Source organism: Lissotriton vulgaris, chromosome 8 (assembly GCF_964263255.1).
Source record: "Lissotriton vulgaris chromosome 8, aLisVul1.2, whole genome shotgun sequence".
NCBI classification, from domain to species: domain Eukaryota; kingdom Metazoa; phylum Chordata; class Amphibia; order Caudata; family Salamandridae; genus Lissotriton; species Lissotriton vulgaris.
Window position 1 is genome coordinate 1,427,728 of NC_141696.1, and position 12,015 is coordinate 1,439,742.

A 12,015-nucleotide genomic window follows, 5' to 3' on the forward strand; every position below is an offset into this window, starting at 1 on the left:
TGGTGTTGAAAAGACAACCTCCCCAGGACCAGTCCAAGGGGTAGACATCTAGGAAAAGTGTTTTAGAGTTACATTAAAAGCTTCTTCCACTGAAATACACTCATTGCTCAGTAGCCTCCATCAATCATGCAACTGAAATAATACACACTACTGAGCAAGCTGAAGTCATTCACAGCTGTAAAATATAAACATCTGCAAAATTCCCTGGCTTGATCCAGAATGCGAGGGGTTCTACCATGATATCTAAATTATCTTCCAACATATCGTCAAGGTAAGTGCATGGGGAGTTAAGAATAGTAAATGTATTCATCTCAGCGTGTGCTTGCCTTGTGAAACAGCTATTCATGCAGGTTGATATTCCTAACCCTAGATATTGTGACAAACAAACTTAATGTGAATGACACTTCAGAAGGCGGTTCCTCGCTATGTATGTTTGTGTTAATTACAGGAACTCTGGCAACATCTTAAAGCTTCCTCTAGCCAGACCTACAAAGGAATGACGATTGTTTCACTTATTGGATATATATTCAATGTGTTTTTTTTAAATGGGATCCCACAATCATTTGTCTAAAGCTGATTGAATCAAAATCCCAAGTTTAAAAAAATGCAGTGAGTGATGAACAGAAAGTAAATGAAATGTACAACTTATACAAAAAAAAAAAATACACAGGTGTAATAGGCGGAAGTCCAGTAGCGGAGGTGTATAGTGTATATATGACGGTTTATTTGTCTTAGATGCAGGTAAGTTCCAGTAGTAAGCCTCAATGAGAAGCCCCGCCAGGAACAGCTTCGCACTCCTCCGGCACCCAAACATCCCAACGCAGCACTCAGACTGGCTGAGGAGCAGGTTATGACAACAGGGTGGACTTAAATAGCCAGTCATGCATAATTACAATGCATCTCTGTCCCAGGGCACTCAGACTGGCTGAGGAGCAGGTCATGACAACAGGGTGGACTGAAATAGCCAGTCATGCATAATTACAATGCACCTCTGTCCCAGGACACTCAGACTGCCTGAGGAGCAGGTCATGACAACAGGGTGGACTTAAATAGCCAGTCATGCATAATTACAATGCACCTCTGTCCCAGGACGCTCAGACTGCCTGAGGAGCAGGTCATGACAACACGGTGGACTTAAATAGCCAGTCATGCATAATTACAATGCACCTCTGTCCCAAGACGCTCAGACTGGCTGAGGAGCAGGTCATGACAACAGGGTGGACTTAAATAGCCAGCCATGCATAATTACAATGCACCTCTGTCCCAAGACGCTCAGACTGGCTGAGGAGCAGGTCATGACAACAGGGTGGACTTAAATAGCCAGCCATGCATAATTACAATGCACCTCTGTCCCAGGACACTCAGACTGGCTGAGGAGCAGGTTATGACAACAGGGTGGACTTAAATAGCCAGCCATGCATAATTACAATGCACCTCTGTCCCAGGACACTCAGACTGGCTGAGGAGCAGGTCAGGACAACAGGGTGGACTTAAATAGCCAGCCATGCATAATTACAATGCACCTCTGTCCCAGGACACTCAGACTGGCTGAGGAGCAGGTCATGACAACAGGGTGGACTTAAATAGCCAGCCGTGCATAATTACAATGCACCTCTGTCCCAGGACAGTCAGACTGGCTGAGGAGCAGGTCATGACAACAGGGTGGACTTAAATAGCCAGTCGTGCATAATTACAATGCACCTCTGTCCCAGGACACTCAGACTGGCTGAGGAGCAGGTCATGACAACAGGGTGGACTTAAATAGCCAGTCATGCATAATTACAATACACCTCTGTCCCAGGACACTCAGACTGGCTGAGGAGCAGGTCATGACCACAGGGTGGACTTAAATAGCCAGTCATGCATAATTACAATACACCTCTGTCCCAGGACACTCAGACTGGCTGAGGAGCAGGTCATGACAACAGGGTGGACTTAAGTAGCCAGTCATGCATAATTACAATGCACCTCTGTCCCAGGACACTCAGACTGGCTGAGGAGCAGGTCATGACAACAGGGTGGACTTAAATAGCCAGTCACGCATAATTACAATGCACCTCTGTCCCAGGACAGTCAGACTGGCTGAGGAGCAGGTCATGACAACAGGGTGGACTTAAATAGCAAGTCACGCATAATTACAATGCACCTCTGTCCCAGGACAGTCAGACTGGCTGAGGAGCAGGTCATGACAACAGGGTGGACTTAAATAGCCAGTCACGCATAATTACAATGCACCTCTGTCCCAGGACACTCAGACTGGCTGAGGAGCAGGTCATGACAACAGGGTGGACTTAAATAGCCAGTCATGCATAATTACAATGCACCTCTGTCCCAGGACACTCAGACTGGCTGAGGAGCAGGTCATGACAACAGGGTGGACTTAAATAGCCAGTCATGCATAATTACAATGCACCTCTGTCCCAGGACACTCAGACTGGCTGAGGAGCAGGTCATGACAACAGGGTGGACTTAAATAGCCAGTCATGCATAATTACAATGCACCTCTGTCCCAGGGCACTCAGACTGGCTGAGGAGCAGGTCATGACAACAGGGTGGACTGAAATAGCCAGTCATGCATAATTACAATGCACCTCTGTCCCAGGACACTCAGACTGGCTGAGGAGCAGGTCATGACAGCAGGGTGGACTTAAATAGCCAGTCATGCATAATTACAATGCACCTCTGTCCCAGGGCACTCAGACTGGCTGAGGAGCAGGTTATGACAACAGGGTGGACTTAAATAGCCAGTCGTGCATAATTACAATGCATCTCTGTCCCAGGGCACTCAGACTGGCTGAGGAGCAGGTCATGACAACAGGGTGGACTGAAATAGCCAGTTATTCATAATTACAATGCACCTCTGTCCCAGGACACTCAGACTGGCTGAGGAGCAGGTCATGACAGCAGGGTGGACTTAAATAGCCAGTCATGCATAATTACAATACACCTCTGTCCCAGTAAACTATTCAGGACAGTCACAACAAATGGGTTACCTAGGCTTTGGCTCCAACTGCCTCCTGGCAGCAATTTCTTCCAGTACTGCACAGTCTATTTCTAAAAACACAAAACGTGTGACCCATCCCCTACCTGAGCAGTGACCGGTGCAGACATTTCCAGACTCCTGTATCCTGAAGAGTGGGCACATGCTCCAGATGCAGCAGGGCGTGATGAGGGTTAGGTCAGATCACCCCAATTCCGAGCTGCAAGATTAAAGGATGCAGCCTCCAGTGGAAGTGAAGTATTGATGGTGCGGGTTCGGGTACGAAGGACACACTGCCTGCAACCAGGAAAGAAATGTAGGATGTGCTTAGTGTGCAGCCAGTACTAATACAAGTTGTTTTAATCACATTAAAAAACAGCTCTCCTATCTGGGACATGGAGATGAGCACATCTTCAGCTAGAAGCCTTGCTGATATGGGACTGCTACTCTGGTAGATGTCATGCTTCCTGCTTGCAGGAGCATTGGATGCAGCAGGTGCTGTGGAGGGTTTGGGGCAGTATGCAATGGCCGCCATTTGCACAGACACACAGACTCCTTTCTGAAGGCCAAAGAAAGTTCAAAAGGCTCACTTGAGCTTGCAGTAGCGTGGGTCTGTAATCGAAGATCAGGTGCTCAAACACACACTGGTCCCTTCACTACAAGGTATGAAAGGAGCAGATAATCGGGACACTTTAGGTCTTAAGAGGGCGTGTGAGGTGCATAAATGCGCCCAGTTACACAGACAGATACATTCCCTCCAATCTACACAGCAAGGTGACAGATTGAGGTCTGACCAAAATTATTTATATAGGACTAGTCGCCTTCTGTAATTATAGATATATGGAATTATAGATGGATAACAGTGAACTCTAGGGATGTTTTTTACTGAGAGGTTCAGAGTGATTTCAAATAGAAAACAAGAGCAAAGCTTGATTTGTTTGTGTTGTGACTCAGAATCCCGATATGGAAAAAAAGCTTATAATTTACTTTTTACTCATCTATAATGTATGTTATGTATTGCTGCCCAAATCCATCTGCCCTGCTTCAACTGGCTTTGCAGGGGCAGAGAAAAATTGGAGGGGGGCGATGGGGGGCATACATAACATGGTCTCTCCTCCCTGTCTCAAAAGTAAAACATAAGTACCTTCCCTGCCTTCCTTCTGCTCTTGCAGCTGTGCTTCTGCCACAGTAGATAACTGCCCTGCATGGACAGACTCGAGGACAGCCCTCGCAGCCGGGCCTGGAAGGCCTCATGGCGTAGCAACAGCGCGTCATAGGTTTTGCTAACAACTGTTGCAACGTCATAGTGATGAGATATGACGTTTAGAAACAGAAATAAACATTAGGTTTTCTACCAGAGTTATATACAACAACTTAAATGATTAAATTGAATCCACCAGAAGAATTAACACTGCTTCAGACGGAGTCCAGCATTTCCATGATCAACTCTGTGTGGTCCAGGGGTATGTGATGGAGAACAGGTTGAAACCGGTCAGGGCTGCAGGCATGAGCACTGGCATGAGCACTGGTCCCTGGCTGCAGACTCGTGTATGTGCAATGGATGCTGCAGAGGTGAAACGCGGTTAGCAAGTCGATCCTTTAAGGATACATGCAGGGCTCGAGTCGGGGTACCACGCGGGTGGACGCCGTCCCCCCTGTGCAATGGATGCTGCAGAGGTTAAACGCGATTAGCAAGTCGATCCTTTAAGGATACATGCAGGGCTCGAGTCGGGGTACCACGCGGGTGGACGCCGTCCCCCCTGTGCAATGGATGCTGCAGAGGTGAAACGCGGTTAGCAAGTCAATCCTTTAAGGATACATGCCGGCATTATAGAAGAGGAAAGTGGGGGATTTAAAAAGAAGTTAACTAGGGAAAATGTATTCCCCCCGTTAACTGCTATTGAAGCTGAGGCAGTTCAGGCAGGAAACAGAGAAAGAAAGCATTTTGGGGGGGCTTCAAAAATCAGTTGTATTGATGTAAGCAACAGGAATGAGATACACATACCACTCCCTCCCCTATGTGCAGATTGTCAGGCGAGGGGCAGCTGCACACATTGCTGCATGGGTCTGTCTGCATGCTCAGGTGCCTCGGGGGTGAGATGTGGTGGGGGCTTCCCATGGGGGACACAGAGGGGGGGTCTGCAGACATGGCCAATTGCACACTTGGACTGCAGGTGCAGCGGGGTCTGGTGGGAGGGGGGCTTCCTTCAGGCTGGAGGGGGGAGCACCGGGTGGAGGAGCTCTATAGACGGCTGGCTCCACAGTGAGCCCCCTGGCACAGTGCGGGGGTGGGGTGGGGGGGGGCTCCCTGCAGGCCGGGCCGGTGCAAAGGATGCCAGAGGCAGGAGGGGGCAGCCTGTACGGTCAGGGAGACAGTGTCCGGACTACACTGGATTGAGGGAGAGGCAGTACCTGTGCAGGGGCGTGAGATAGGACGGGGGGGGGAGCAAGGAGGAAGAGGATCCAGTGGGGTGGGTATCAAGGAGCAGCACTGCGGGGGGGAGGGTGGGGGTGGAGTGCATGGGTCCAGGATTGGAGCCCCCGTACACACACAGCGCTTCCTCACCGAGGGTGCGTGCAGGGGGGGGGGTCAGGGTGACTCAATAACCTCTGCCCCTCGGACACCCCGCACGCGCCGCGATTGTCGGACTCCTCTTCTGCACACGGGGGAGCGCGAGCATCACTGCTGATGCTGTCGCTGCCCCCGCCGCCCCGGAAGTACCTCTATTGTCACACCGCAGCGAAGCTAAGCACCAGAAAAATAACATGGCATTCTTCCGGGGTCATTCGATGACGCGTGCGCTCCCATGGCTGGAGGCACGCACGTTGAGCAGCTTGTGCTGCCGCTGCCCCCGTCGCCCCGGAAGCGACGCATCTCGTTCTGCAGCAAAGCAGACCATGGACAGGAGACCCCCGGGGGCGGGGGTTATGTTGTGTTGTACCAAATCGCTTCCCCACATTCTGTCCCTTGTCGGCTCCCGTCCCTGCCCTCGCGCATACCCCCGTGACATCAGCTGGCGATCCAGAATGCCAGCTGACGCTCATGGTGACAGTTGGTGACAGTTGAGAGAGCTGAGGGGGTTTGAGCGGCCGGCGGTGGCGCTGTCCCTTGTCGGCTCCCGTCCCCTGCCCTCGCGCGTCCCCTGCCCTCGCGCTTACCCCCGTGACATCAGCTGCCGGCTGACGCTCATGGTGACAGTTGGTGGCAGTTGAGAGAGCTGAGGGGGAGGTTGAGCTGCCGGCGGTGGTGCTGCCGCTCCTGCCGGTCTCTTGCACTGTACCACGTACATAAATGAAACCGTGAAACCTACTATGGCCTGATTCAATCGAGGAAAGGCCACACACCGGAATATCCACGCGAGTCATAAGGGAAAAGTGAAGGGGGAAAAAAAGAATATATGCAAGAAGCTGAACCAGAAAAATAATATGCTTCGAGACAACAAGAAAAGAGGAAAAGGAGCGAAATATTGAAAAAAAGAAGAAAATATGTGAAACGAAAAAACGAGGAGAAAAAGTAAGGAAGATCGTCAAATCGAGTGTGAACTCTTGAGGATAGCGTGATTGGCGAGAAAAAAAGGTACGCTGATGTGAACCGTGATAAAAGCGTTGAGGGACTGGCCGAGAAAATACTACTCTGAGGGAATGAGAAATTTCCTAGTTATCACAAAGGAAAGTTTCAATTCTATTAAGGGCGCGGAGGCGAGGATTATGCATGTCCTTTCTCTATTTTAATGACAGCAAGTTAGAAGAAAAAATAGCAAAAAAAATAACAAAACTACATATCTGTTATATCCTGCTCTTCCTCTCTCTTTGTGCTCTTCCTCTCTCTTTGTCCCTCCTTAGTGTTAGTGTCTGCTTGTCTATGTGATGTCTCTGTGATGTCATCCAGGATTCTACCTGTTGCTGTTCATGGAATTTATCAGTTACCTGGAGGCTGAGCAGGAAGTTATCTGCTCCCGGTGGGGGTTCTTACCATATTACATTCCTACTTGAATGCTGTACCTTCTATCTAATCTCAAGAATAAATATACTACATGAACATTACAACAAGGACTCATCATCTTTATTTTACTGAATTTAACAATATCCCATGAGGCACAGTAGTAGCCATGGGAGCCAGTCCACCAATCACAGTCCATCAAACAGCATATAGGGAATCTCCTAACGTACCCCTTCCTCTTTCATTGCTGCAGGAAGTTAAGTCGATCAGCACCTAATCCGTCTTTTGATCCGATCCTAGGAGCACAGAAAACGTTGTTTGACATCCAACGGAAATATAAATGAAAGCAGAAATAACCAAAGGGCAATAGCAATGCAATGCAAAGGCAATGTGAGAGGCAAACAGAATTATGCACATAAAAGCAGCAGTAAGAATATAAAAGCAAACCATGTACAAGAAGAATATGTAAATAAAATACTCTCCTGATACGCAGAAAAGAAAACCTCCAGGAACCTGCATACGCAAGGGAGGGAGGCTAGAAAGAGCCAGGGAGGGATAATCCTCGCCTTCGTGTCCTTAATAGAATTGAAACTTTCCTTTGTGATAACTAGGAAATTTCTCATTCTATGTCAGGAAGTGGAGGCGAGGATTATGCAAGTTTAAAGCTTACTTACCACCAGCGCAGCAGCTTCGTGAATTGGTTTAAAGTAGAACTTTTTAAAAGTTGATTCTGAAGACCAATCAGCCGCATTCGTAATGTCCTCCAATCTGCCACCCACTTGGACAGCCTTGGAGGCCATAGCTCCCCTAGTAGAGTGCGCACCAAAGTATTGAACATCAATACCGGATTCTGTCATAATCCATTTGACCCATCGTGCAGTGGTAGGGGAAGAGACCGCCTTAAAAGTTTTTTTTAATGTCAATGAGGAGTTGCCGTTCACCAGGAGGTCGAACCTCTAGAGTCATGTCCTCGTAAGCCTTCAGGCATTTAACCACACACAACTTAGGAGCATCTGGAAAAGCAGGATAGGATACTGACCTCGTACTCGTCTTCGTTCTCCTAGAAATGGCAAAGGTAACCCCATCCGGGGTAAAAACACGGGCAGAAATATCAAGGGCCCTGACATCCGAGACTCTTTTGCAAGATATAAGACAAAGGAGAATAGCAAGTTTCGCAGAAATTTCCTTTCGGGATAAGAAATTATTGTCTTGCCAAGATGAGAGTAAACGCAGAACTACGTTAACGTCCCAGAGATCTAGATAACGAGGCTCAGGCGGACGCGAAAGCCGAATTCCTTTCAAGAGCTTACAGACTAAAGGATGTTCACCGACAGCAGCTCCGTCCACTGCGCCATGACCAGCAGAAATGGCTGACCGAAAAGAATTGATAGTGCAATAAGCTAGCTTCTGATGAAAAAGCTCTGCCAAGAAGTTTACAACCTTGGTAACGCAGGCGCCCACGGGATCCAGGTGTTTCGCCACACACCACCGAACCCATTGTCTCCAAGCAGACCTGTAACGCTTGGTAGTACCCGGGGCCCAGGCCTGCTGGATGAGGAGTTCAGCTTCTCTCGAAATTGGAACGTCAGTCCATAGTCTCCTGAAATCCTCCAAGCAATGAGATGTAGATGGCCTTGGAGAACCAGGGGCGGATGATGACCCAGGGGATCTGACAGAATGTTGTCGGAAGATGGTAACCGAAGAGGCCTGTCCAAAGACATATTCCAGGAGATAGGGGAATCAAATCTGGGCTCGCCAAATTGGGGTGACAAGTATTAATGAGGCTTTCTGTCTGCGAACTTGGGCTGCCACTCTCTGGATGAAAAGGAAGGGGGGAAAAGCATAACCTGAGAGGCTCAACCAATCCTGAAGGAAGACGTCCACCACTTCCGCCCCGGATCCGGCTTCCAACTGAAAAATCGGGGAAGCTGGGTGTTCCATCGAGAGGCAAACAGATCCACCGAAGGAGGGTCCCACAGGGAGACGATCTGTGAAAAAACTACAGGATCCAGTTTCCAATAGCTGGCATCCCGGAAGTGTCTGGAGTTCCAATCCGCTACAAAATTCAGGTCCCCTGGAAGATACTCAGCTGTTACAGAAATCTGACATTGGAGGCAGTAATTCCAAAAGTCCTTGGCGAGATCCGCCAGGATTTTGGAAAGAGTGCCCCCCAGACGGTTGATATATCTCACAGCCGTCGTATTGTCCATTCGGAGAAGTACACAACAAGAAACCCTGTTGGTCGTGAACGACCGGATTGCGAAAGAACCCGCTAGAAGTTCCAGGCAATTGATGTGGAGGTAAAGTTCCTCCTCCGTCCAACGACCCCCCACTGAGAGGGCACCACAACTGGCTCCCCAGCCGAGGCGACTGGCATCTGACTCTATCACGAGATCCGGACGGGAGCCGAAGATCGCTCTCCCATTCCAGGCCTCCATGTGATTCAACCACCAATGAATTTCCGACCTGGCCTCCGAGGACAGGGTAATCAATTATGAATAAGTGAGACCCTTGCGGAGGTGCGAGGCTTTCAGCCGCTGAAGAGCTCTGTAGTGGAGAGGCCCCGGAAAGATGGCTTGAATCGAGGACGATAACAAATCCACAATCCTGGCCAATTGGCGAAGAGAAAACCTGTTTCGACGAAGAACAGTTTGAATCTCTTTCTTGATCTTTGTGATCTTCTGAGAAGGAAGACTCAAAGTGGCCTCCTTGGAGTCGATGCATAACCCCAGAAAAAGCATGCTCTGTTGAGGAAACAAATCCAACTTCTGGGAATTGATACTGAATCCCAGGTTCTGAAAAGGGATACGGAGATCTGCAAGTGAAGAAGAAGCTGAGTCTTGGACTGATCCATTAGGAGGATATCGTCCAGATAAATAATCAAACGTATGCCCTTGGTGCAGAGATGTTCCACCACCGGGCGGAGAAACTTGGTAAAACACCAAGGAGCTGAGGACAGACCAAAGGGAAGAGTTCTGAGCTCGTAAGTCTTGCCCTTCCAAAGGAATTGAAGGAATCTGCAATGTGGTGAGAAGATGGGAACTGACAGATAGGCGTCCTTGAGGTCCAGCCGAACCATCCAGTCGTACTGGAGAAGGAGATCCCGGAGCAGATGTATTCCTTCCATCTTGAAATGTCGGTAAATCAACCACTCGTTGAAGGATTTGAGGTTGATAACCGGCCTGAACCCCTTTTCTTTCTTTTCTACGAGAAAGATATTGCTTAAGAAACCTCTTGGATGCGGAAGAGAAGGAATTATAGCACCCTTGGAAAGAAGGTTTTGAACCTCTTGATCTATCAGAACTGAGTCTGAATCCGAAAAGACCAGAGGGCAGGGACGAGAGGCTTGAAGGGGAGACCCGTAAAATTCTATGTGAAAGCCCTGAACAGTTTCTAAAACCCAGGGATCTGACGTAATTTCTGCCCAATTTGCTAGAAAAAGAGAAATCATGCCCCCGGGACGAACCGGGGAGTTGTTTTTATTTCCTCCACGGCCCTTGCCTTGGCCTCTGCCTCCACGGGAGGGATTGAACGTTCCCTGTCTTCCATCGTTCCAACCGTTGTTACTCTTGGCTTGGGCTCTATTGGGGCCTTGGTTGTACTGCCGGCTGGAAGAGCGACCCCTGCCACGTCCAGCCCCTCCAAAAACCTTTTTTGGGAAAATCTTCTTCATTGATGCTTGGGCTTTATCAAGGTTGGAGAAGGTGGCTACAAATTTCCCTAGCTCCTTGACAAAGGGGTCACCAAATAAAGTACCTTGAGCAACAGAGCCAGCCTCGGAGGAAGACAATTCACCTAATTTAGGATCAATTTTCAAGAGCAAAGAACGGCGCGCTCGGCAGAGAGGGCACAATTGGCATTGCCGAGGAGGCACATGGCCCTCTGCGCCCATCCTGCAATGTCATCCATTGGGAGCGGCTGCCCTGACTCACGCAACCGCTCCGCCAGCTCAATTATTTTAGTCAAGGGTCCTACCACATCCAGAAGCTTATCCTGGCAAGCCCTCCAGGAACGATCAACACCCTTCCTAGGGTCCTTCATATATTTGGCAAAGAAGGTGCATAATTTTGGGTCAATCTCAGGGGTAGAAGCCACTCCGTTAGGGAGAGAAGGTCTAGGGCATTCGGACCTAAGGCGGGAACGCACATCCTGTGAAAGGGGCTGTCTTATTTTCGCTGCAACATAGTCCGTGGTCTTTTTATCTGGGACCCAGTCAGAAGAGCGAGGACGAAAAATACAGGTAGGATCAAACATGTCTGCATGGACTTGCTCTACATCACCACTAACAGAACAAGAAGACTGAGGACGCCAAGACCTGCCTGAATCGAACAGATCATCCGAGGAATCCTCATCGTCCTCAAAAACCTCCTCATAATCGCCCTCTCCCCCTTCGGGAAACCCCTCCTCAGGGTCAAGGTCTGGGGTGGACTCGCCACCAGTATATCCGGGCAAGTCGTCCTCCCGGTAGGGTGCGCTTCTCAGCGTGCGCGCACTCCTATGGAAGACCTCAGCAAGTTTGCTGAAGCCCTCCAGGTGCCCCGCGTCACGCTTGACAGCCTTACGTGGCACCACCAAGTGAATGCCACTAGGCCCAGCCCCACTGTCACCCAGTACACCAACACCCTTAAAAATGTGAGCAGACAGTTTATTCACGCTGTCCTGCAGAGGGGCAAGCGCCTGGGCAATAGCCAAAGAAAGGAGCTTGTCCACCTCTGCAGGAGTGCGTGCCTGGGGGAGGGGGGTGGCTGCTGGACAGCTGAGGGAGCTGCAATATAATCATGGTCAGTGCTTGACTTCATATTCAATGAGGGATGGGCACCCATAAACTAAAACACTCTATAATATTCACAAGGGTTCCCCCCTAACATGAGTGCCACAACAACCAGCCTGTTAGAGTAACACTATGGCTGTATAATGCCTCAAGAAAGCAACATTTAATGTGCCAGTGTTGTTGAACTGATAAATTCCACACAAATAAATAAACAGCCAACAAAACGAGAAAAAGGGGCAAAGCCCGTGTAAACGTACCGCAAACGCGGTGTCCGTGCAGGGGAGAGAGGCAGAACAAAGGAAAAGTGAAGCGCTTGGTCTCTAG

General features: G+C 49.3%; 1 pseudogene; it reads right to left on the reverse strand.

The window, feature by feature from the left end:
- Positions 1–9,412: 9,412 nt before the first annotated feature.
- Positions 9,413–11,752, reverse strand: LOC147693194 (uncharacterized; annotated as a pseudogene).
- Between the last annotated feature and the right edge of the window lie 263 nt (positions 11,753–12,015).